At 37.8% G+C, this 26,837-nt stretch overlaps 1 protein-coding gene and 1 pseudogene across 1 annotated transcript in view; both read left to right on the top strand.

Annotated features, from left to right (window-relative positions):
- Positions 1 to 11: 11 nt before the first annotated feature.
- LOC126011812 (tubulin beta-4B chain-like) lies at positions 12 to 8,941 on the top strand (annotated as a pseudogene).
- A 143-nt stretch (positions 8,942 to 9,084) lies between these two features.
- The window catches only part of NLGN1 (neuroligin 1), a 975,153-nt gene continuing 957,400 nt past the window's right edge, over positions 9,085 to 26,837 (top strand). Inside the window, exon 1 of the mRNA XM_049775237.1 lies at positions 9,085 to 9,590. The gene's annotated coding sequence lies outside the window, so the exon portion shown is untranslated. The remainder of the gene's footprint in view (positions 9,591 to 26,837) is intronic.

A 26,837-nucleotide genomic window follows, 5' to 3' on the forward strand; every position in this document is an offset into this window, starting at 1 on the left:
CAGCTGGTACCATGTGTGAAATTGTTCATATTCAGGCTGGTAACTGTGGCAACCAAATTAGCAGTAAGGTGGGTGTTACTCAGGGTCAATGAGACAGATTTTACTGAGACGGGGGTGAGGGACACAATCTTCTCATGAGAAGGAGGTCCCTATCTCCAGGGCTATAAAGGATGTCAGGCATTTTTAAGTTATATTTTTTTTTCTTTCCAGTTCTTGGAGGTTATCAGTGGAGAGCATGGGATCAATGTTACTGGTGACAGTAGCCTACAACGGCAAAGAATCAACGTCTACTACAGTCAAGCTTCTGGTGAGAAATAGGAGTTTAGGGTTTCCCCTTAATTACTTGTCCCTGGTCTCCCCTTAGTGGCTAAGCACTGGTTGACAAGACTGAGAGATGCTCACTTAGCATAGTGTCAGTGCTACAGAACAGATATCCTTCCTTTTTTTTTTTTTTTTTTTTTGGTTTTTGGGTAAACACTCGGTGGTGCTCAGTGATTACTCCTGGCTCTGCACTCAGGAATCGCTCCTGGCAGGCACGGGGACCACATGGGATGCCAGGATTCAAACCACCAATGGTCCTGGGTCGGCTGCATGCAAGGCAAAGATCCTACCACTGTGCTATCTCTCCAGCCCCAGGGACAGATTCCCTAAGGTCCTGTGTGTTTGCCATCAGGGAGCAGCTGCTTTATTTCCAATGTTTCATGGTAAAGAAAGTCCCTCACTGTCCTCCTATGTCTCAAAGCTGCAATTTTCTCTTCTGAGCTCAGTTTGGATTGAGCCTGGAAGTGGTTTGTAGCCACCTAAGGTCTCACCTAGCTCTATTCCTCCAGAGAACAGATATGTCCCTTAGACAATCCTGGTAGACCTGGAGCCAGGCACTACTAATAATATCACATGTGGAACAATGGGCCAGCTCTTCAGGTCAGAAAACTTTGTGTTTGGTAGGTAGATGGCATGGGCATAAAAAGTCCGGGGAGGGGAGGGGGTTGTTGTGCTTCAATATGCTGGCATGCTGGAAATCATAATTTTTTGGAGGGGTGAGACTGGGTATAATTGGAACAAGTGTTGGGCAGACCCAGTTCACATAATGTTAGAGTACCTGTGTTTTCACCTGAAGTTCTATCTCTTCCACATTTTGAGTTGGGTCTGACTCTTAATTTTACTACCAGTTGGGTTCTGTTAAAATGCTTCTTCTTGCTATATGTCACTAAACTTGAACAAGATGGATTAGGATCTTGGATATTTTCTGATGATTTGAGAGAGAAAGAAAAATAGAGAGAGAGTGTCTGTGTGTGTATAGATGATGGGGGACCCATAAATCAAAAAGATCAAAGAAGCTACAACACCTTTTTGTTTTTGTTATTTTACCTTATATAAAGCAGAGTTTTTTTATTTTTAAATGAAATTATACAGAATAAAAATATGGTAAATCAATTATATCACAACTTAAGACTTATACTTTACAAAAAAAAAATCATTCTTTGTTCCCCATAGCAAAGTGATATTTATAGATGCAAAAGTGCAGAAATTGATTAACCTATGTATTCAATGTTCTCTAGACAAGAATTTTTCAACAAACTATATGTTGGTTTAAAAATATTGTACATGTTTTCAGAGTACAGGTAAACTCTTCTTCAAATGTATACTGCAACACTGTCCCAACACACATACCAATAGTCCCTACCACAGATGTTTAAATCTATATAATACTTTGGGAAATATTGCCACTTTAATGATGTTAATCTCCCAATCCATGAGCAGTGTATTTGTCACAATTTCTTGTGTCCTATTTTATTTCTTGATATTTATTTATATTATTTCTATTTTTTCTTGGGTCTGTGGCTTGAATTTATAGCCATACCACTTTTCCACATCACCGATATAATAAAAGCCCTAACCCCTGTTCCTCATTACTTTCTAGTATCATCTTTCTGCCTGCCTTATTTCATTTTTCTCTGTCCTTTTCTCCCTAAACTATGTTGTCATGTGATCTAGGTCTAGGTCAGTATTTTTTAACCTTTTTGTGCAAAGGCACACTTTTTTCATGAAAAAAAAAAGTCATGAGGCACACCACCACTAGAAAACGTTAAAAAATTAACTGTGCCTATACTGACTATATATAAAGTAATTATCTTAAATAGAAATCAAATAAACACAAAGAAATTATTTTATAATTACTTCATTATGAGATAATCTAATGATTGATCTATTTGTGAGCCAAAGCCACATATTACGGATCAAACTGGAATTTTTCCCATGACACACCAGACAATATCTCATTGTACACTAGTGTGCTGCGGCACAGTGGTTGAAAAACGCTGGTCTAGGTGGTTCCCTTAACTTGGTTACATTTACTCACCCAGTTATTCTAGATATAAGTGAGATTATCCTGTTTTTCTTCTGTCATGCATCACTCACCATAAGTCCTTTTTTTTTTTTTTATAAAAACTACATGTTTGTAGTTGAGTTTCAGTTATAAAACAAGAACACCCCTTCTTCACCAGTGCAACCTTCTCACCACCAATGGTCCCTATCTCCCTCTTCCCCCATCCCTTGTCTTTATTTGCGATAGACATTCTATATCTCTCACTCACAACCATTGCCATGGTAGTTGTTAGTGTAGTTATTTATCTAACTTCACTTACCACTTGTGGTAAGCTTCATATCATGGGCCGGTTCTTCCAGTCCTCATCTCAATTGTCTGAGTATTATTACAATAATGTCTTTTATTTTTCTTACATCCCACAGATGAGTGGAACTATTCTGTGTCTATCTCTCTGCCTCTGACTTACTTCACTCAGCATAATAATTTCCATGTCATGGATTTTTTTTTCATGTTATTTTGTAGCTTGTTGCTTTACTATACAAATCTATTGTTTCTAAAATTTATTTGTAGAGTCCTTGGATTTTTTGAAATAAAATTTCATGTCATCTGCAGTGAGAGCTTAACTTCCATTCCTATCTGGATAATCTTGAAATAGTTTTCTTGCCTGATTGCTATGCAAGTACTTCAAGTACTGTGTTGAATATAAGGGTGAGAAGAGGCAACCTTATCCTGTGTTGAATATTAGATAAAACACTTTTAGTGTTTCCCTATTGAGTATAATATTTACTATGAAGTTATGTTAAATAACCTTGACTATATTGAGAAAAGTTCCTTTTATTCCCATCTTGTTGAGAGTGTATTATCATGATAGAGTATTGGACCTTGTCAAATGCTTTCTCTACATTTGATATCATATAATTTTATTTTTCCCTTTGTTGATACGGTATATTATATTAATTGACTTGAATATGTTAAACCATTATTGCATCTCTGGAATGAATCCTACTTGTTAGGGTGTATGACCTTCTTGATAAGTATTAGATAATTTTTGCTAGTATTTTGTTGAGGTTATTTGTATATATGTTCATTAGGGATTTTGGTCTGTAGTTCTCTTTTTTGTGGCATCTGTGTCTGCTTTTGGTATCAGGGTGATATTAGCTTCATAGAAAGTATTTGAAGTATTTCTGTTTCTTCAATTTCCTGAAAGAGCCTGAAAGCATTGGCAATAGGTCCTCTTTAAAAGTTTGAAAGAATTTATTAGTTAATCCATCTGGGCCTAGGTATTTTTTTGGGGGGAGGGGTGGGAATCTTTTTGACTATTTTAATTTACTCAATAGTGATATGTTTTTTCAGATACTCCAGATCATTTTGGTTTAATCTTGGAAAGTTGTAGGATTTCAAGAATTTATCCATTTTTTCCAGGTTCTCTTGTTTTGTGGCATAGTTTCTCAAAATATTATCTTATTATCCTTTGGATTTCCATAGTGTCTATAGTATATAGTCTATAGTGACTTCCCTTTTTATTTCTAATTCAGATTATTAAGTTTCTCTATATCTTCTTTGTGAGTCTTGCTAATGGTTTATAAATATTGTTTATATTTTCAAAGAACTCACTGTTGCTTTCATTGAACTTTTGATTGTTTTTTGGGTTTCCTGTTCAATAATTCTGCTGTAACTCTATTATTTTCTTCTACCTGCTTATTTTAGTTGTTCCTTTTTCAAATTTTTTGCTATGCCTTTACGTTTATAGTATTGGCTCTTTCATCCTTTCTGATAAATACTTACAAATCTATAATTCTTCTTCTTAATACCACACATTCTGATAATTTGTATCTTTATTATCATTTGTTTCCAAGAATCATTTGATTTCCTCAATGAACCACTAGTGGTTCAGTAGTGAGTTGTTTAATTTCCAGGTATTCAAGTTATTTCTCTGTGTATGTTTGTAATTTACTTGTATTTTTAGTGTATCACAATCTGAGAAGAGAGTAGAAACAATTTCTATTCTCTTGATTTTATGTATGTATATTTTCTGGGAATTGGGAGCCCTACATATATATCTACTAAGCCACTCTCTTCTATTTATTCCTTCAGAGTTAGTATGTTCTTATTAAATTTTAGCCTGGTTGACCTTTCAAAGGGGTAACAAGGCAATGTTGAAGTCTCCAACTAATGTGTTTCTATTTATGTCCTTCAAATCTATTGTTTTAAATATTTTGTTGACCCCCTAATTGAATTATATGTGTTTAGAAGTATGATTTCTACCTAGTGTACATATCTATTTATATTAAGAATTTCCATATTTTCCCTTATAACCTTTTAAAACCTAAAGTTCATGTTGTCTGATATTCATATGGCCACCTCAGACTTTTTAATTCGTATTTCCACTTAGGTTAGTGAAAATGTCTATTCTTTTATTTGATGTGTGGATTGCAAATTTTTTCTCCCATTCACTTAGCTATCTTCTAATTTTAGCCTGTTTCTTCTCTGTCCCTAGTCTTGACCTTGTCCTCTGTCCTGACCTTTGTTCTGTCTTGTTCGAAAATGCAGGAATTTTAACAATGGTGTATCACACAAATTATATACTGCAATTTATAAATGCAAGAAAAGCCCATCAAAAAATGGGGAGAGGAAATTGTCAGATATTCCTCTGAGGAAGACCAACAGATGGCTAAAAGACACCAGAAAAAATGCTCATCATAACTCATCATTAGGGAAATCTAAATCAAGACAACAATTGCATATCATCTTACATCAGTGAGGATAGCACATATCAAAAATATTGGGAAAATTCTCTGTTGGTAGGGATTTCTCAATAAACTCAAAATTGAGCTGTAATATGCCAAGCAATCCCTCTTTTGGGTATTTATTCCCAGGACAGAAAACCATTCATCCAAAAGGAGATATGCACACTGATATTTATAAATGAAGCTGGTAAAGTCAGATCTCAAGATCACTGATGATGTCAGAGTCACTGGATGGAGAAGTCATTGATGAGGTCAGACATCAGGTGAGTAGAGCACTCACAAAGAAGCATTCACATCCACTCTGGTAGAGTAATTCAGTTCATTGTAGGTGGGAGATGGATATTTTATAATTGGGAAGAGTAAGGTGTGGAGTCTGTGAAAGCCAATTGGGTAGTTTTGTGAGAGGGTATTAAAACAGTGTGTGCTTCTGTGTTTAGGTAAGACAGAATAAGGGGATTAAGGAAAGCAGAGTGTGTGCTCTGAATGTTAAAATGGGGTGTGCTAAAAGTGATTAGCTACAGCTACTCATTGAAGCACTCAGTTTAATAGCTTAGACTTGGAATCAACCTAAATGTCCAACAACAGATGAGTGGACTATGAAGATGTGGTAAATGTATACATTGAATACTACATAGCTATAAGGAATGATGCAATCATGCAATTTGCCACAATATGTATGGACCTGGAAGATAGTGTTATTATATTATATAATGAATATGTATGTACTTCATTTTATAATGAAGTAAGCCCAAAGTACAAGGATTAATACAGAATGATATTACTTATATGTGATACTTAAAATAACTGCATGAAGAAATGCAATGGCCTAAATGGGAGTTGTTGCAAACACTGTTGGCCCCAGAGTATAACTAGAAGGAAAGAAATTGAGTGGAGGAGGAGAAACACAAATATGAAAGAATGCAGGGTCAGGGGCCAAGTTCAGATACATTGGTGGAAATAAAAAATAAAGAAGGACAGAACTAAATAGCCAAGCCAATGTCAACAACAATGGAATCAAGAGACCCAAACTCTAACAATCTAAACTTTAAATAAACCTGTTATACTGGCAGGCTGGGAGTCAAAGGGTGGAGGCTGGGATTCACTCTGAGAGTGAGGTAGAGGGAGGACAACACTGGTGGTGAGAATGGCCCTGATTCATTCATTGTATGTCTGAAACCCAACTATGTAGGACTTTGTAAATTAAAATGGTTTCAGTAAAATAAAATAAAATTAAAAGATACAACAATAAATACAACCAAACTTAAAAAGGTGATGGCAGGCTGGGCCAGGTGTGGTGGCATGGGATCAGCTCCAGGAACATTGGTGATCAGAGGCTGACACTGATCCTGGGACTGGTCCTAAAACATCGTATGCCTAAAACTCAACTATGAATAACTTTGTATATCACAATGCTTTAAACAAAAATAATAAAGAAATAAATATTAAAATAAAATCCCTACATTTTTATAAAAAGAATTAAATAAGTGTCCAATTGATCAAATGAGTGTACAAATTACAGACACACATGTATCAACATGTTTGTTGGAGACCATGTAGCACAAGAACTAAATCAGGGCTGCAGCTTACAAGGCATGAGCCCTAATCTACAATACTTAATCTTCTCCTATAAATATTAGACTTGAAAAATGTTCAATTATTATTTTCAGTGTTCTGTTATTAACCATAGTTGTGGCAATTGGAAAGGGGTACCTACAAATTAGAGATATGTGAGAACTTACAAAACTTTACATTCTGGTAAATTGTAATTAACTATCAAATTATCTTCTGTTTTATTTTTTTGATGTAAATTTATTCAGAGGTATTGAGGAAGTGGAGAAAGAGATTATGAGAAAATGATGTTTTCCAGAACTACAGGTATCTCTAAAGGTGGAGAAAACCTCCCACTCAGTAGAAAAGTTCCCTTTTTAAAGTTTCCCTTAAAGCTCAAGAGGGGAGATGAGGACAACTCATCTCTGGTCTGGCACCATTTACCCAGGTAACAAGTGTGCTCATCATATCTTTTATAAAACATTCAATTCTTTAATTGTCCTTAAGATATTCTATATTACGCTACCCTAATTGTGTGTCTTCAAACAAATGGAAAGGTTTCAACAGACACTTTTATCTATGTTGGATCAGACCCTGACTTCTCATTTTTCCTAGTAAATTTGAGCGAAATTAAAATGTGTCAGAAACATTTCAAATGAACTTAATGAAGGTCAAGGTAGACATGCCATCAACAATAAGTTAGAATTTTCATTGAATGGACCTTCACATTCCAGCGAAGCAATATTGAAGTCTACTATTTGTCAACACCTTGCCTAGCTATTATGTTGAAAAAAGGAAAAATGATGAAAGACCGAATTTTCCAACTATGTCAGTAAAGTGTGTTACTGGATTTCTTTTATGCAGAAAAAAATGCCATATCTAAGGTTGTTTTTAAAAATAAGATCACATATTCTGGAACTTTGGGTTTCTTAATTGTCATTAGTTAATTAATGAGAAATACATCAGGCTGCCTTCATTTTGAATTTTGGTTATAAAAGTCTTTCCCTTATCTCATTTTTACAGCAAACAGATGCTTGGAAAATATGAAGCCTAGGCAATCAGAAAAACAATTCTTTATACCAAATACCACTGATTTCTCCAAGTGATTTTGTGTTCATTTCTTTAAGTGGGGGCTTCATTTGGCTTGTTAGATGCAGCAGTTAATTCAGTGGTTTTGGTGGAAGGACCCCATTCATCAATTTACTTGCATTTAAGAATGTATACACAGAAGACCTGGTGGGAGATGGGGAGGTATAAACATTGTGTTAGTCATCCATCAGAAGAGCCAACACTAATCAGTTATGACGATAAAAAAAAAATCACCTAAACACCCGCAGAAAATGTGGGCATGATGGGTGGAAAGAGGCCAAAGGCTGTGGCATTGTGCCCCCCACCAAATGGGGCTGCCAGGGACGCAGCTCCCAGGACTCTAGCTGGTGGGAATCCAGAAAGGAAAGGATGAGGGGTAACAGATCACTTTGGGGAGGGGGGGGGGAGTGTCCAGCAAAGTGGCAGAGTAGTCTGGCCACCGCTCCTCAGCACTCAGGGTCACCCTTGACAGAGAGGGGATGCGCCTAGCAAGGGAGCACCAAGGCGCCTAGATTTCCAGTAACTCCTTGCGCCCGAGGCCTCGAGCTGGGGCGGCCGGCGATGCCCGACCACTCGCTCTGTCGCTCGCTCTTCCGAGCGTTCGGCTAACGTCACCCGTGACGCCCGGGGCCCTTAACCCCTCGGGCCGCGGCGGACGCTGCGGGGCGCTGCGGGAGCGGCGGGCGGAGGAGGCTCGGGCATCCCGGGAGGAGGAGGAGGAGGAGGAGGAAGAAGAGGAGGAGAAAGAGGGCGGAGGGTGGAACTTGGAAAAGGGAGGCACCGTGCCCAGCGCCCGGTCTTGCACCGCGGGCCCCGAGCCCCCCAAAAAGCCACCCTACCCACCGCGATCGTGTCGAGCTCGGGCGCGGGGGAGGGGTGCGTGGCGGAGGCGGTGTGTGTATATGTGTGTGTGTGTGTGTGTGTGTGTGTGTGTGTGTTGGGGGTTGGGGGGCGGATCCGGTGCCATAAACCGATTGGGGTGCAGGGGAGGGGACGTCGGCTGGCTCGGAGAGTGCTGGACGGACTGGAGGACGGAGCCAGCAAGCAGCTGGCGACTCCGGCGCCGGCCACACCGCGGAGAGCAGGGCGGTTCTGTGCAGCGTGTGTGCGCGCGTGTGTCTTGCGTGTGCGTGTGTGTGTGTGCGCGTGTCTACAGGTAGTAGCGGCGGCGGCGGCGGCGGGGACCCGAGCAGGGGGACGGACGCATCTGCAGCCACCTCCCCGCCTGTGATTTTTTTTTTTTCGGAGGCGATTTTGCTCACTTAGCTGACGGATCTGCACCCCCGAGAGATCGTCTCTGCCTCTCCTTTTCCACGCGTCTTTGGCGTCTTCCGTTTCAAGTGTGTGTTTCGGGCATTTTATTATTATTTTTTTTTCCTAAAATTTTTTTAACCCCCCTACCCCTCTCTTAATCTCTTCGGGATTTCTGCATTTGATTGAAGCAGGTGGCTCCGGGTACGAAAAAATCTTTGGATACCATTTGGCTTGCCAAGTTTTACTCTTCCCTGTTGTCCCCCCTCCCGCTTTGAAAAGGCATCTGGGGTGCTTTTTTGTTTTGTTTTGTTTTTCTTCTTTCTTCCCTTTCTTCTTGGATTTACATGCAGAAAACGTATATATGTTTATAGACCGACCGCGTACCATAGAAATCCATATATGCGTGGCCACCAAGCACTTGGTGTTCGTTTCTTCCCGACGAAGCGGCATGTTCTGGAGCCCATGGATCAGGAGAACAGTATTAACATTCTTTTGAGCCTGATTTCGCAAAAGGGGAGGGAGCATGAAGAATTGTTTAACATTCGGCCACCGTTTGGCTGCACACTAAGCATCACGAAGTATTTATGGTTGCAGATCAGGTGCAAACGGGGCTTAGAGAGAAAAAGGTAAGGGAGCTCCTGCGTCCGACCAGCCCCGACGGCTCTTAAGACCGGGGATCGCCGAGAACTTCCCACTCCTGCCTCTCCCTCTTCCCCTCTTGTACCACCCCTGCTCCGCTCTTGGCTCCCAGCCTTCACCTCTTTCCTATTTCTGCGCCTTTTGGGGTGGCGGAGGTTGGGGCGGGCTTGCTGGAGGCGTCCTCGGTCTGTTAAGAGTTTAAATGCTCTCTCTCTCTCTCTCTCTCTCTCTCTCTCTCTCTCTCTCTCTCTCTCTCTCTCTCTCTCTCTCTCTCTCTCTCTCTCTCTCTCTCTCTCTCTCTCCTTTCTCTCTATCTCTGTATCTCTTTATCTGTCTCACTCTGTGTCTCTGTCTCTCCTCTTTCTCTTCCTCCACCCCAATGGAATAACTGACTTTCGCAGTCTCCTTTAAACTGTTTTGGGAAGCTCATTTTTTTTTTTTAAATGTTTGTTGGTTTGCTTTAGAAAATAATGCTGAATTTCAATCTCTGTCGAAAACATGTTTTGCTGTCCGCACCTTTAACCTTCGAAGGAAATAAAAGCAATGAACCAATACAGAACTTTAGTGAACTGGATGGTTTCTTGAAGCAAAGGGGAGGGAAAAGAGGGGTCGTGGAGCCTTCCAAAGGCTTTTTCTTTTCGCCTTTAAAAAATAATAATAATAATAATAAAAAAAGCCAATTCAGTGCCGCTGGAGGAATCCGCCCGCCGTGGAGGAAATTCAGCTGACGTTCCTGCAGAAGTCAATTCATTTTACTTGGCCAGAAGGCAAGACTTGGGGCGGAGGGGGTTGGGGGGGTGGCGGTGTTCTCTTGACCCGAGTTGAGCGCTTACAAAGAGGGCAGAGGGTAGAACTGAACCCAACGACCCCCCCCCCCACCCGGCTTCTTTCCGACTCCAATCCAGCCTTCATACGAGCCTGTGCACACTTACCGCTTGATGGAGCGGACTCCTGGACCTTTGGGGGGCCAGGAGGGAACTTGTTCGGATTTTCTCTTGCTCCACCTTCCAGCATCTTCGCCCGCCTCTAGCCAGCTCGCCCAGCCAGTTTGGAAATAGCCCGTTTTTGCAACCCCCTTAGTCTCGGTGGGGGGTCCCCTTAGGGGCGCTCTCGGATACCCCGCCTTCAGCATCTTTTCTTTGCACGGGCATCCTCCAGCGCGCCCCCCACACGCCCCACCTGCCCCGGCTCTCCTCGCCCCTCCTCCCCGCCTCCCCGCGGAGCTAGCTTTGACCCTTCCAGCCCCAGGCGCTGGGGGCGTCGCATTGGCAGCATCCCCACTCCCTGGCCGCCCCAGCCAGGCGCCCGCGGGAGAGACGAGCCGAAGTCCCGGATAAGAGGCCCGGGGAGCCGGGAGCGAGCCGGCAGAGACTACCCGCAGCCAAAAGAGGAGTCGGGGGGCAGAGGAGTGCAGTGGCCTCCGATGCCTTCCAACGGCGTCCCAGTCTCTGCAGCTTTGCACCCTAGACTGTGCCCGTCCACCGAGACCGAGAAGCGAGACCTGGGCAGAGAGGTACCAAAAGACAGAAAGATTCGAGTGCGAGCGAGCTGGCGGGGACCCCGGGTTTGCTGGCGCTCGACCGTTGCAGAGCAGATGCAGGAACAATGCCGCCTCCCGAAGCAAACGCGTGCCCCGGGCTGGGGCGCTGCAAGGAGGAGCAGCCTTAGCCGCCAGGCTCTCTCCGGGCCCTGGAGCTGGTTCTGGTGTCGGTTCCGCCTCTTAGTTGCTGGGGGTGAGAAAGTTGCTCTCTCTTCTCGGGCTCAAAGCTTGGCCGATCGGCGGGCTTCCAGTCCAGGTGTCCCTCCCTTGATCCCCAGCGAGGAGCGAGCTAATCGCTGATGCTTTATTGGGCACTAAACACCCCTGGGGAAAAAAGCTGGGAGACCAAACATTTTAAACCTTCTTCACTGGCTCGTGGCCCTCCAGCTCCCAGGCTTTGTCGAGACTCAAAGAGAAGTCACCTGCAGGGAATTGGAGATTGTTTAGGTTGAAATTTTGCAAGGGAGGGATGTAGGCTGAGGAGGTGGTTCATGTGCTATAGAGGAGGACCATTATAGTTCATCTTGGATTTACTTTGTGATTCTCCCAAATCATGAACACTTAGCTTCCACCGAGGTATCTATCACCTTCCATTTCTTTTTCGTCTGCAGGACCACAGTGGTGATGCATGTAGGACTTAGGGAACATTCATGGAAGAGAGCTAAGCACGTCTTTATGACTTTTCATTTCTTCTAAAGTACTTAATACCTTCTCTCTTTTTTTTGTTTTCATAGAAAGATGATTTTCACTTGAAGCTTCATGCTCTACAGGAAAAATGAGGTCATAGTGTATATATCAAAATGAATTGTTCTTAAGTATCACTAGGATCGTTAAGTATAAAAAGAAAGGGTTGAGTACATGTGTTTGAGTGTAAAAACCCATATACAGTACCTCAGCCTTTCAATTAGCCTGCCATCACAACCTAGCCGAATACCAGCTTTCTGAAATGAGCTCAGAAGCAAGGCTGTGCATATATTTAATGTATTAAATGTTAAGTACAAAATGATTAAGTTTATTGTGCCCTTGGCACAGAATGAATCAAAGTCTACCTGCACTGCTGAGTGAATGAGTGATTCACAGAGAAAATAGAAGTTATTCATTACTCAGGCCTTCTGATGACATGGTTTGATTAAAAGAAGCAACTGTTTTCTCTCAGCCTGCTATTTTGCAGTCAGTTTTTTTTCCAAAGCTCTTAACCTAAGCAGTAATTGAGGGATCCAGGCTGGCTTTCGTAGAGTTCTTCTAGTAGAGTGCCCTCTATTCCTCTGTAACTTCTCTCCTCTTCATTCTCCTGCATCCTTCCACCACCACACCCCCTTCAAACAACTTTCTGTCAGTCATATCTTTGCTCTTTTAGTGGGGCTTTATTCTGTGGAAATTTTCTTTTTATAGTTAGGCTTTGTATATTTTCCAGTGTAAGTGTTGCAGTTGTTTTGGAATGGGAGGTGGAATATAAACTCACAAGGAGAACTCCATTTGCTGCAGGTAGAGTGTTTGAAAGCTTGGTTACTCTTTGCATAGATGGATGCTTCCACTGAAGCATCTTGCAACCAGAAATTCTCATATTTATTCCACTTATTTTTTTAATTTTATATGGTTATCCAATAAAGAATCTATCTGTATTCAAGTTTCCTTCATTAGATTCGTTTCTACACTACTATAGAAAACATAGATTAAAAATCTATTAGTTTTGAAAAAAATAATGACATAAGCTTTGATGTTACTAGCATTTTGGTAGGTCAATATTAATGCACATGTAGTTACTGGGTTCTCAGATTTTTATAGCACAGTTTTTAAAGCAAGTCATGATGTTATTTCAGAATTTTATTTGTATATAGAAAAATTATAAATTGCCTAACAAATATTAATTTTGTAACTTTTGTAAAAAGAGTACAATTGGAATTAATGGGAAGATTTGAAACAATACACATTTTTCTTTTTTTAAGACATGATGTCAATTTTTCTCATTAGATTGTACATAGAAAAATAGAATTCTTTACTTATTTTTAAATCACTTGTATAAGGGATCACCATTCCACTAAGCTTCTTTTTCTTTTGAAAGCACAAATCTGGCATGAGAAAATGCTTATTAATAAGAATCAATGGCTCCTAATTCCCTGTCTGCTAGTATTTTGAAAACTGAAGTATTTAATTCTTGTCAGAAAAACTTTCCTTTATAGATGAATACCTCATCTACCTGGAACTCCCTTTAAGCCTTCTTTCACCAGACTACTCTTTTACCCCCTGGCCATTAGAGGTGTGTACTTTATTATGCTGACCCTCTGGAATTACTTCCAACACTACCTCCCACACACCTCAATTCTAGGACTGTAGATCATTTTCTGTCCTTAGAATGGTATTTCCTCTACCTTTCTGCTTCCTTCTTCTATTCTTACTTCCAGCTTCTCCTTATTCCGAAGGAGTAGCCTGACTTTTCACATTTGCAACTGTTCTCTCGCTGGACAATAAATTCTCAGAGGTCAAATATCACACATGATTTATTATTTCTATTTTTATCTTATGTCTTTCCTTTTCTTTTGTTTTTGTTTTTGTTTGCTTGTTTGGGCCATAACTGGCAGTGGTGCTCAGGAGTTACTCCTGGCTTTGCACTCACAAATGACTCCTGGCAGGCTCGGGTCATCTTATGGGATGCTGGGGAAGGAACCTGGGTTGACTGCTTGCAAGGCAAACTTCCTACGGTTGTGCTATTTTTCTGGCTCTTGTGATTCATCATTTCATTAAACAATACTTATTGCCATTTAAAATTTAAAAATAAAGAATAATTATACTTATATATTTGTTTATGAGGTAACAGATAATCTAGCTAATAATGGAGTAGTAAAATGTGCTTTTACTTCACCTAAGAAATCAGAAGATAAATTATTTAAAAATTATTTATTAAAAATAAGACTTCTATTCTCTGTTTTTTTGTCCCCCCCCACTTATGATATATGATTGATGCTGTAACTTCAGAATCATTTCTACTTTCTGGATTCCAAAAACGTGATACTAAATTAAGGTAAATGAGGTCACTCTAAAGTTTCTCAACTTTGGCATTGTTGTCATTTGGGGTTAGATTAGTCTTTACCTTTGCTTGTGTGTGGAGGGTAGTAAGATTTTTAATAGAGCCCCTGAATTCTGCTCAGTACTTGGTGCACATCCATTCCACTGTCTACTTTATGATAGTCAAGACTATTTCCAGACATTATGCATGTCCCTTAGAATAATACCATTTTTTGTTGAAAATATTTGCTCTGGAAGAAAGGACATCTGTTGATTCCATTGCAGGTGGGGAGCTGTTAGTGGGTTTTTTCCTCAGCAAATGTTAGAAACTCTTAATTTGATATTTAAAAAAAGAAGAGGAAGAAGAAAAAAGGCCAAAGAAGACTTTTTTTTTTAGCACATTGCCTTTTTGTTGTTATTGTTTGTGTTAGGGACATTCTTTACTTAGATTTTCATTTCTGTATTATAGCCAGTACTGTGTCAGATGGCTGCTTCTAAGAAAGTGGTTAGGAATTGTATTTGTAATCTTGCGTTTCTCTATTATGGAGACAATCATAGTCTGTGAAAAAAAGAAAGGGAAATGTACTTGGGGCTGAAAAATAGAAGTGTATGATACTATGAAAGAATAAATGAGTATATTAAATGTATGCAAATTCTTCAAATAGGAGATAGTAAAGAAAAAGTAAGAAGCCATAGAAATGAGTATATAGAATTTTCACAGGCTGTATATTGATAATAAACTGAAAATGCTTTTTCAACCTCTGGGTTATATTTTACTTGGAAGTAACTGGGAAAAGAGCTATTTTCTCCTACACCTACAAATTATATAAACTTCAATAATATAGTTATTATTACTAAAGGAGATGATTCAGATTAATTTTAATACTATTCAGATGCCTTTATTTAAATAAAAATCCATGTGAGTGATGGCATTAAGTAAAATAATAGTTTCTTGATCAGATGTGACCATAAATAATGGCAAACTTAAATTATATTGACCAATTATTTATTCTAGTTTGTAAGAAAGTACTCTCATACTATTGCATAGAAGAAATATATTTTAGATCTTTGAAATGACCAAAAATCATATCTGTTTGAGTACCTTATTTTTTATTATCTTTGTCTTTCATTCTTTATTTTCTGAATATAATTTTTACTCAGAATATAATAATATAAAATGTATTTGATGTATTACCTGTTAAATTTTTGTCTGCAAGTTCCAGAATACTCAGTTCAAAGCTACACAGTGAAAACTTTCATTGTCTCATTCTACAAAGATTGTGGAGGTATGTTGCCTCAGGTTGGCTAACTCAGCAGTTGAAGTTTGTCAGGACTCTGGGAAAGCTGGATATAATTCTCGTGGCTATGTTTCTTTTTCTTTTTCTTTTATTGACTATGTTTCTTAGAAACTTGATAAGCAATTTTGCTACCATAAAGCACCTATTCAATGAATCCTGCACAAAAGCCAAAGAGAGGCAATCTTCTTCTTATGAAAATGCCTCATTTTATCAAGAAGGAAACATGTTCTTAAAGCTTTCATCAAATTTCCGTAAATATGTAATTTCCTAAAGTACTTCTAAACTAATCATTTTAAGAATGAAATAATACAGTATATGATTGGCTTGTTTTGTTTTGATTTGTTTTGTGGCCACATAATGGTTCTCAGAAGCTGCCCTCCTCCCCCCATGGCTCTCTGCTCTAGAGTTGCTGCCAGCAGTGCTGTGCTGAGGAAACAGTGGGGTAACAGGTATTGACTAAGGCATCCTACATGCAATGCAGAATTCTACATGCAAGAATCCTACATGCAAAGCTATTTCTATGGTCCTTGCAATGATTGCCTTTGATCAATTATATGGTTTTTCTTGTGGAGATAGATAAGAGATTTTCTTTTTATGTAGATATGGCTGTTACATATACACAAAATCAGAGCTCCTGGACCAGAAAGATGGTTCAAGGGACTAAATGTCTGCTTTGTTTGCAGGAGGCCCTGGTTTGATCCCTGACTCTGCATGGTAACCTGAGTACCTCTAATAGTTACATCTGAGTATGTCCAGGTGTGACCCAAAAATCAAGCCCAAGCAAAACCAAAATAGAGATCTTATTAACTGTGAGGACAGAGGCAGAGGCTATAAACTATGACACCTAAGAATGTCACAGGAGTATCATTCCATATCATCAGGTAACTTAAAACTATATTCTAGTTAAATATATATACACACAATCACATATAAGATACACAAAAGATAGTATATGCTAGAAATAGCATTTGAATCTATAGGGAAAAGTATATATATATATATATATATAGGTATATATATGTTTGTTTGTGTGTTTATTGTATATAAACTTATGTGCCTTTAATGTAGAATGAAGGATTTCATGACATTTCAGAAGATAAATATTCAATGCTATCTAGAAAATCAGAAAATAGAGAAGTGAGCCAGGCAAGTATTACAAACTCTAGGACTAAAGAGTTAGCAAGTAAGGCTCTTACTTTGCATAAGACTGACCTGGGCTTAATCCCCTGCATCCCAGAGCCCACCAGCAATGGTCACTAAAGGCAGAGCCAGAAATAAGCTATGGACCAAACTAGATGTGACCCCCAGAGAAAACAAAACAAAATAAGAACCACAAACACCGATTTATTTCTTATTACAGGTATATCTCCCAGCCCTTGCCTTTTCAAATAGATTTATATAAGTAATATAACATAAATCATAGTTCAACATGAGCATGCCCTCCTTAACTAAACATATTGCCAATGTTTTTCATATGATCTTATTTTTCCAGCAAGGAAAATGGTTCTTACATTATTTTTCTAATTTTATGGCAGGCCAATGCCAATTTTGTTTATAGTTGAAAAGAGCAGAGCTTATTGTCACCTTTACTTTGCTTCATTATTTGAATTCCATTTTTATATTAAACTTGACACAAGCCTCTCCCCTCTCTCCTCTCTTCTCTCCCCTCTTCTATTCTCTCTCCCGCTCCCATCCTCTCCCCCTCCCCTTTTCTCTCTCCCTCCTCTCTCCTCTCCCCTCTCTCCTCTCTTCCCTCTCTCATCCTCTCCCCTCTAAAAAGAAAAAAAAACTTGATGCAAGTTTTAATTGTATTTAGGCTCTTTATCATAAATTCCTTCAAATTATTTTAAGTTAGAATTTTAAAAATATATGTTCATATACATGTACAACAATGAATGTTGTCATATATTATTCTATAAATGTCTTTTTTCCTGATTGAATATATAGTTAAAAATTAGACAGACCCATGTATAATAAATTGCTGAATTATGCTTTCATTATCATATGAATTAGTGTTTCTGGAAAAGAAGATAACCAATAGCACTTGAGTCATGGTGATGGAGAGACATTATAGTTTATAAACATATAGGAAGCTTAGACTAGGTGGATAAGTAGGTTAAACTCATACATACTTTTGCTCAATGATGTCTTAGCAATTGCTCTTCAGTGATTTTTCTTTACTCTTGTCATAGAGTTTGAACAGTTTAATTACTGTAAGTTTTCTCCCCAATAGGCAAAAAAGATGTAACACAGAGGATACAACATGTTGCAAATTTGGAGATGGACCTTGACAAAGTTCTGGTTTACTTTCAGATTTTTAATATATTTCAGTGTCTGGTCTTTTCCCTTTACCACTCCCCTTTTTCAAGCTCTGAGACTGGACCTCTTCAGACTGTACTGACTACCTCTATGCCAGGCTTATTGCCTCCAAGGGAATTGACTTTTGAATCAAAGTTAAAATGATAATTAGCAACTCCATCTGTGCTTAAGGTCAGAAACAGATGCTTCTCTTTTTTGTTTTAATAGAGCTTCATATGAAAGTAGAAGCTTAGTGAAATGGATCTTAAATAGAGCCACATTTTAGTGGTACTGTAGAATCAGAGATTCATGGAAGAATGTTTTTTGAAAGAACTTCTCTGGTCCAGGTATTGTCAATATCATGTACACCAGCCAGTCAACTATGACCAGTGTCTAATTATATCTAGCACATGATTCTTTATATTTGATGTACACTTTCAGAAGAAAGAAACAGGATTGTGTAACAGCTCAGCAGACTAGCATGCAAAGTGAAAATAATCCTAGATTCCATCCCCAGCACCATGTGGCATCCCAAAGCAAAATACATAGAGTCACCTCTAAGTACTGTTAAGTATAGAACCAAAAATAAGCCAAAAAAAGGGAAGAGAAATATGAACCTTCAGATCATTATGTAATGCTTTTCTATCTCCTTAATCTTCTACTTTTATCAGTCATTTAGATGTTAAAAGGTAATTTCTACCACATCAGCATTACACCAAATAGTCAAATGATCAAAAATTCTTTAAAGAATTAAAGACCTTTATCTTATACATAATCTCATTTGATTTTTCTGTTGTATGTTTTTTTTTTCAGATGTTTCTAGTTGATTTTTCTATATAATGAGTGTGGAGCACTACTCCTTAAAAGTGCTCTGTGATAACATTTGACATTGCTCATCCATTCTGAAAGTTTAGATGCAAGTGTTTGGCTGATCATCCTGAAACACTGACAATGGAAGAAATTCAAATGACAATCTGATCTTGTGATCTTTCCTGAAGTTTCATTAAATCAGAATAGTGATATCAGGGATAGTGGTCACTTCAAGAAAAATTCAGTCTTTTTTCACAAAGTTAACTGCAAATATGCTTCCACTCCTACTTAGATATAAGGCATTAGAAAATACTAAATGATTTCAGAGCTGTTAAAAACTAAAAAAAATCAAAGTCAGTGAAATATGTCCATTTTAATTATACCCTTGCCCTCAATTTTGAAACAGTTAAGCAGTAATGAGAGTTTACTACACTAATTAATCTTCAAATATTTAGATGAAAGAGGTTGGTATATGACTTTTAGAGTGTATAATTGGAATGCAGTTTTATCCCTTTTTATTATCTAGTATAGCAGGTAGGGTGCTCTCCTTACACATAGTTGACCCAGGTTCGATCCCTGGAATTTATATGATCTGATGATAGCCAGGTGTGATTCCTGCATGTAGAGCCAGGAATAAGTAGTGAGCACAACTGGGTTTATTTGTTTCTCTACCATCTGAAAAACTCTTTTTTTTTTATCAATTTTCCTTTCTCTTGTAAATTATTCTATTTCTCTAAGCCTTGGTTTCCATATTTAAAATATCAAGTTAAACTAATTGAAAGCAAATGTGCCTTTTGTCTTTCAGAATTGTCTTAAATAAAAATCATAAGTATAAAGAAGTTTCATTATAATAATAAATATCTGAGCTGGTTGTATGTAAATATATGATAATAGAAATGCTATTTTAAACTATAAGCTCAAGATATATTTGTATAGCTTTAAGATTTTATAGTTCTTTGGAGATTTACACAGGCATATCTTATTTGTTCTTAAAATAAAGACTGTAAACAATGCAAAAGGTCCGACAGAATAGATTGAAGATTTAGGACCCTTCTCCAATATACTGCTCGAGAAAGGTTGCCAATTAAATCAAATTCAGGTAAAGAATGTGAGAGTGGGAAGAGGCAAGAAGAAAATGCATTTTCCATTAAGAACAAAGAAAATTTGCACAAGGAATTAGCTAGCACTATGTATAAATGTTCTGCATATAGAGAATTATGAGTAAAATTATGCATAAAATTGGCAGGTAAATATAGTATTTTCTTTTTTAATTTGACCATGACTCAGTCCCATATCACTTATTTTAAAAAAAAACTGACTTAAAGCAAGAGTCTCTGTTGGATCAGTCAGATGCTACTATTTGTGGATGTATCTCAACCGTTCTTACTGTGCAGTTTCACAGACGACAGTATTTCTTCCCTGTATTGTATTTGAAAATTGCCACTGCTCTTAAGTGGCCAGAAAAGCTGGATAGTTACTTTTTGATGAATAACAAGCTCTCTTGAGGTGTGCCACTCTGCTTTCTCTCACTGTACTGTAGTCACCACAAAGAAAACACTGTGGTGCCTCTTACCTACCTATTTTGCCATAAAAGTGAGTTCATTTATAAAGTGTGAAGAAAATTCTTTTTGAAAAAACATCTTGCAGCTCCCTTTTAATATAATTAAGATATTAAAGACATATAATATTACTAAAGATTTTACTGAAGTGTTAAATTATTTTAGTCCTCAGTAACTATAGTCCTCAGAAAATTATGAACACTAGTTTTATTTTAAAAACAAAGCCTATTATTTAATACTAAAATAGTATATCTTTTAACTCAGACTTAAGTAGAGTGCTGAAATTAAATATATGTTGTCATTACTTTTTTTGTTCATGAATAAGTAAAAAATATTGTCTTTCAGTTTGTTTTTGTTTGGGGGCCTCATCCAATGGTGCTCGGAGCTTACTACTGGCTCTGCACTCAAGTATTGCTGTGGCATGACTCTGGAAGCAAGGGAGATGCCAGTGATTGAATCCAGGTTAGTCAAGTGCAAGGCAAGTGCCTTACTGCTATACTTATGTTTTACCCCCAACCCCCCAAATATTTTTTAAAAGATAAGTTTATATCTAACATCTCAGTATGTATGTGACAATGCAGGCTACAATAAATAGCATAAGGTTTATACAAAGTAAACCTTAGACTTGAACATCCCAATCCCATCTTCATGTAATACATCAATTTTTGTATAGGACAATATTATGTACACAGTACCACATATATATATTTATGATTTTACATGGAAGTAGTAATATTCCAGAAGGTATAAATAAAAGTGTTGTATATTTAGAAGTGAAGAAACTCTTTCTTAATAGATATTTGGTTCTTAATAGGTGGATAAGAAGGAAGCAAAGTGTTGCTTGATTCCAAGTAATAAAATTTCTGATAAGAATTTCTGAGTAAAGAAAACAGATTATTCTAGAATTTTCAAAAATAATAAAAAGACCCAAAACACTGAAAAATACTATTTTAGCTAAGATAAATGTACAAAGATTTTTTTACATTACACACAAAAGATACATATCATTTGTGTGCAGTTAGTCTGATGTGCAACCTCTGCAGTTCAGAAATACCAATTCTGTATTTATAAGATAAACAGACCCATAGGGAAATGGCTACATAATTTTAAATAGAAAATATAACTGTATTGAGCATATATTTATTCTACAAATAGTTGATCAAAATCAATTGAAAGTTACTAAACAAGGAGATTCTTCATAGCTTAATCTGCCTGGATGTTTTCTCTTGACCTGGGCCTCTCTTTCCCAGGAAGTACTGGAAACACTTTTTCTCTTCAGAAGTACCATGTGATCCATGCTTCCTTTCAGTATAATATTCCATTTAGTCTTTTCAAATCTGCTGATCACAGGGCACTTATATCCAGTTTGTGAACGAGAGAGGTTCGAGTTAGTGCTAAGCAGCAGTTTAATCCCCAGGGATCATGACCATCATAACTAAAAAAAGAAATTGTGGCATTTTCGGTCTAAGAAGTGCAGCGTCAAGTGCAATATATTTCTCTATTTCTACTAAATTGCACACAAAATCAGCCTCTCCCTTCTGATTCTCTTTAAATCTACTCTGTAAAAAAGGGAGTAACTCCTTTCTTGGAACTGTAATGAGGATAAGCAGCACCCAGGGAACAGAAAATCAGCCAGAAGAGTGGGAGCATGGTACAGAATTGTACAGAATGCCATAAATATGGTCATCATTTTTTACAAATTGGTGCATTACCAATGTGCTAGTCAGACTATACGAGGAAGGGCATTCAGGTTTGAGTCTCATTCCTTCACCAATCTTCTCAAAACTCTGAGGAATCAGGAAATTTCTCAAAGCACCAATTCTCATGAGGCCTTGCTGTACATTGCAGAGCTGAAGATAACAGTGAAGGGAAACTGCCATAAGGAAGAACAAAGGCAAAATCACAGGAACTGCAAGTCTGACAGGAAGAGGAAGGAGCATATCTATATGTGTAATGTCATTTGATTTTCTGACTACAATCAAGTTTGCAAAACTGTAACATATATGTGCTTGTATATATATATATATATATATGTGTGTGTGTGTGTGTAAATATGCATCTAACTTATTCATCTATTTGATTTAATTGAACAATGAAGGTGAATGATAGAGTTTCCTCTATACATACAGTGTTCCATCCAAGACCACTCCCACCAGCAGAATTTCAGTATCTCTATGGTAATGTCTGAAGGACCCCTCTTACATCATCTTCTATACTCTACCCTTCTTGGTATACTGAATTAATGTAGGGTGACTCAGGTTTTCTTGCTACTGGTCATTTGTTATTTCCTTACTATATTACTTTATATTCTAAAGATGAGGGAGAGAGAGATCGTTCTGTATCTGCCCTCTCCTTCCAACTTCTGATTGACATGCTAAGATAAGATACCTTCTAGTTCCATCTATGTGGCAGTAATTTGCATTATTTTATCTTTCCTTATATCTAAGTAGTATTCTATTATGTGTATATTCCATGATACCTTTAGGTAGTCATCACTTCTATAACTGGTTGTTTCAGATAGTGGCTGTTGTGAATAGTGCTGCAGTTAACATAGGAGAGCAAATGCCTTTTCTTTTTTTTTTCCTTTTTTTTTCCTTTTTTTTTTTTTTTTTTGGTTTTTGAGCCATACCTGGCAGTACTCAGAGGTTACTCCTGGCTCTACACTCAGAAGTTGCTCCTAGCAGGTTCGGTTGTCCATATGAGATACCAGGGAACCAACCCACATCTGTCCCAGGTCAGTGGCATGCAAGGCAAACGCGCTGCACTATGCTATCGCTCCGACCTCCCACATACATTTTCATAAAGTATTTTTTGGCCCTGATTGGTGGAATTACTGAATTTGATCAAAATTCAGTTTTTAGTTTTGATTTTTAAGAAATTTCTAACGTTTTTCCTTATATGTTGAACCAGCCAACATCCCCACCAATAGTGGGTAAATTGAGGAAAAGAAACCTTCATCCACACCACACTGTTTGTTTCTATTCTTTTCAGTTTGTGTCAGTATGACTGATGTGAGGTGATAGCTTATTATTTTGATTGAATTTCCATGATAATATGAAAAGAATAACTCATTTTCAGATCCCTATTGATAATCTTTAACTGTTCTTTGAGGATGTGTCTGCAGGTCCTCTCACAATTTTTGATTGGCATTTTAGCATCATTGTCATTAATTTTTTCAAATGCTTTATACATTTAAGTCAATCCAAAATGGATTTAAAAAAACTTAATATCAGGTCTAAATCCATAAATTATGTTGAGAAAAATATAGACAGACCCTTTCATGACATTGGCTCCTAAGAGTTATCTTCAGTGAATCAATGACAGTGGGGAAAAAAATGGAAACAAATATAAACAAAATAAATAAGACTAAAGAAAATCAAGAAACTACTTTTTGGGAATGCGTATGCATACCTGGTGATGCTCAGACCTTAACTCCTGGCTCTGTATTCATGAGTTCAGGAATCACTCGTGGTGGTGCTCATCAGACAATAAGTAGTGCTCTGTGTCTATTCTTAGGCTGGCATAGAGAAAGACAAACACCCTACCCACTGTGCTAACTCTCTGGCCCCAAATTAAGAAATTTCTACACTGCAAAACAAGTGATAACAGGTTAAAAAGACATGCTACAGATTGGGGAAAAAATATTTGCTCATAACACAACTTCATAGGGCTAATATAAAAGATATAAAGTAAGAAACATCTGTTTAAGTGAGGATCATTTTTCTTACTGCATGAAGACTTGGATTATGATGGGTACCTACTACAAGGATTCTTTGAATATAGTAAGTTTAAGAGAACAATTCTAGAACACAGTGATTGTGGATCTAAATTGTCTGAGAAACGAATGTGATAAAATAAAAAAAATGTATGTGAAAAAACAGAATTATGGGATGTTGGAGATATAGCACAGTAGGTAAGGTATTTGACTGCAAGCAGCTGAAATGGGTTTATTCCCTGACACCTCATATGGTCACCTGAGTACCAGCAGGAGTAACTCCTGAGCACAGCATCACAAGTATACCCTGAGCAGAGCCAGGACATACTCATCCAATACCCCCCAAAAGATAAAAAATGACACTTTTTCTTACTCTGGCCTCCTGAATCATTCTTAAGAAAGTATCAAAATATGTGCTTCTCTATAGTCTTCAGCTTTCTTTGTCTTATTTATCTGTCCAAAATGGCTGATAAGTCAACTGTATAGGGCTATTGTATGATCAAATTATTCATTATGTAGAAAAATTTTTTTGGTTTTTGGACCATACCTGGTGACACTCAGGGGTTACTCCTGGTATCCGCTCAGAAATTGCTCCTGGCTTGGGGGACCATATGGGGTGCCGGGGAATTGAACCACTAGTGCATGCAAGCAGACACCTAATGCCCTGAGCCACCGCTCTGGCCCCACATTATGTAAAAATTTTGTCTGTCACATGATGTCAGAAAATGTTCTTATTACTGTGAAAACTTACTAGGCAGATACATAAAAACAGTCACTATTTGCTCAGTAGTGCATAATTTTAGTAAGATATATTTATGTATTAGGTCACAGGTGACTATAGGTACAGTGAAAAAGCCAGATATCAAATACTGTGAAAGATTCTGTAATTTGTCTGTTTTCCTTGGCATTTTAAAAAATTAAGATACAGAATCCTCTACATTCTTACTTTTCCTGATGCAAGGATGATAGGCTGTTTTTATTTTACTAACACATAGAAAGAAGCATAGCGCATTTAGAAATGGTGAAATTGGCAGCTTTAAAACAATTCAAGGACTCCATTGGTCTTAGAATGTGAAAACATTTGAGTCACAGGCTTGCTTGGGAGTGAGTGTTTAATGGGCGCCTTTGTAAAATCTCCAAACTAAGCTGTATCATTTTCTATACATGCTTAAATCTCTTAATTACAAAGCAACTTTAATTATACATAAAGTATGCCTCTTCAATCATGTTTTAATCACACATGAAAAAAATTATCCCAAAGTTATTTTCTACATTTCATTTCTGATTTCCTAAATTCTGCCATCTTCCATACCAAAAAATTGCATTAAGCTAATGTTTATGCTTTCACATAATCCCACACGTTCAAGGCAACACTTAAAATATTCAGAAGAGCTTCACAAGAGGGAGTAGTTTAATTCTGTTGTTGACTCAGAGCCATTGTTCTTCACAGTTACAGCTCCGCTGGCATAGGCTACATATGGTCACTTGTTTTCTCAGTGTACAGAGTGATAATGCATTAACATTCTGGCTGCTGGTGGTTGGCTATGTTGTTCTTTAGAGAAATAGATTGGGGAGGATGTGCTGTCTCTCGAGTAGAATGGAGGACAAGATCAACATGAGCGAATCTACAAATTGCCTTAGACTAATCACTGTCCCTTTCCACTGCTGTGAATGACCCCAAAGCCTAGATTTCCAATGTTGGCTGCCTGGGTAGAACTTCCATTGAAAGAGCAGTCATAAAAAAAAAAAAAAAAAAAAAAAAAAAAAAAGAAAGAGCAGTCATTGGAGAAAAATATGGATGACAGCCACTGAAGGAGCATGCCAGTTTTTATCTTTACTGCTATTCAGAGATGCTGCTCTAGAGCTTTCAGTTGCTGCTTGGAACATTTTATGACCCTACTTTTGTTCTGATCACTGCTCTGAAGGCTGTGGGTCAACATGAAGTCTGGGGCTGGTGACTGATGGTCATGTGGAGGCCTATTAGAAGAACTTAAGTAGTTTCTTGGGGGCATAATCATGGATAGAAACAATAATGGGGACATCGGCCAGGGTTTTGTGAACACAACTTTTCCCTTTTGAATTCTCTTTGGTGTTGATAAGTGAAGAAAAATACCACGGGAGATATTGTGTCTATTCTCACATCAAAAAAGATGTTACCCTTCATCTAATTTTGTTCCAAGTAGAGTTGTATTCCAAGACACCTTTCTGGTAATGCTGACTCTTAGGAATGCTTCTTACAGTTCTCAGCTAATCTGGTTTACATCTGTGTTTGTGAATAAGGAAACCACCACCCCTAGCAGCACCAGAGGGAGCCACTTACACAGCTTTGTCTCAAGCATCAGCAAAACCGAAAACAAGGCTTGAAATAAACACTAAGATTTCACTGTATTTTCTGGGAAAAAAATGTCAGAAAAGCTGATAATATGTAAAATATGTTAGTTGCAATTCCAAATTTTGGGACTAGTAGCAACCACTTCATTTCTCCCACTTGAAATATTTGCAAATGGTAATTGCCTGGCTGTAATCCAGAGAGTAAATCATATTTCAATATGTAAAGTTGTATTCAGAGGGAGAGTTTTTTTCTCTCTTATCCTGCCATTGTCCTTTTCCAGAATATTATTAGCAAGTTTATATGTTTGCAAATTATGTCAGTTTTCTGTTTTTATAACGGAAATTATGAGACCAAAAATAAAAAGAAGAATAAAAGTTTTTGGGTGCACATGACAGTATTCAAATTCTATTTTATTCTTTCTATGTCTTCTCCATTTCTCTGTCTTAGTCTCTGTCTCTCTCTCTCACACTCACACATACATGTACACAGAAATGAAGTGCCTCTATATTTGCCCTAGTGATTTTGTTATATGACAAACTAAAGTTGTTTTATAGATATTAGGTAACTATGTGTTTGGTTGTGCTGTAACAGACACAATGTTTCAGTATACCCACAGAAAAATAGAAGGAATAGTCCTGAGGATAATCTTAATTTCTACCTTCACACAGTACTTCTGAAA

Source organism: Suncus etruscus, chromosome 6, assembly GCF_024139225.1.
Source record: "Suncus etruscus isolate mSunEtr1 chromosome 6, mSunEtr1.pri.cur, whole genome shotgun sequence".
NCBI lineage: Eukaryota > Metazoa > Chordata > Mammalia > Eulipotyphla > Soricidae > Suncus > Suncus etruscus.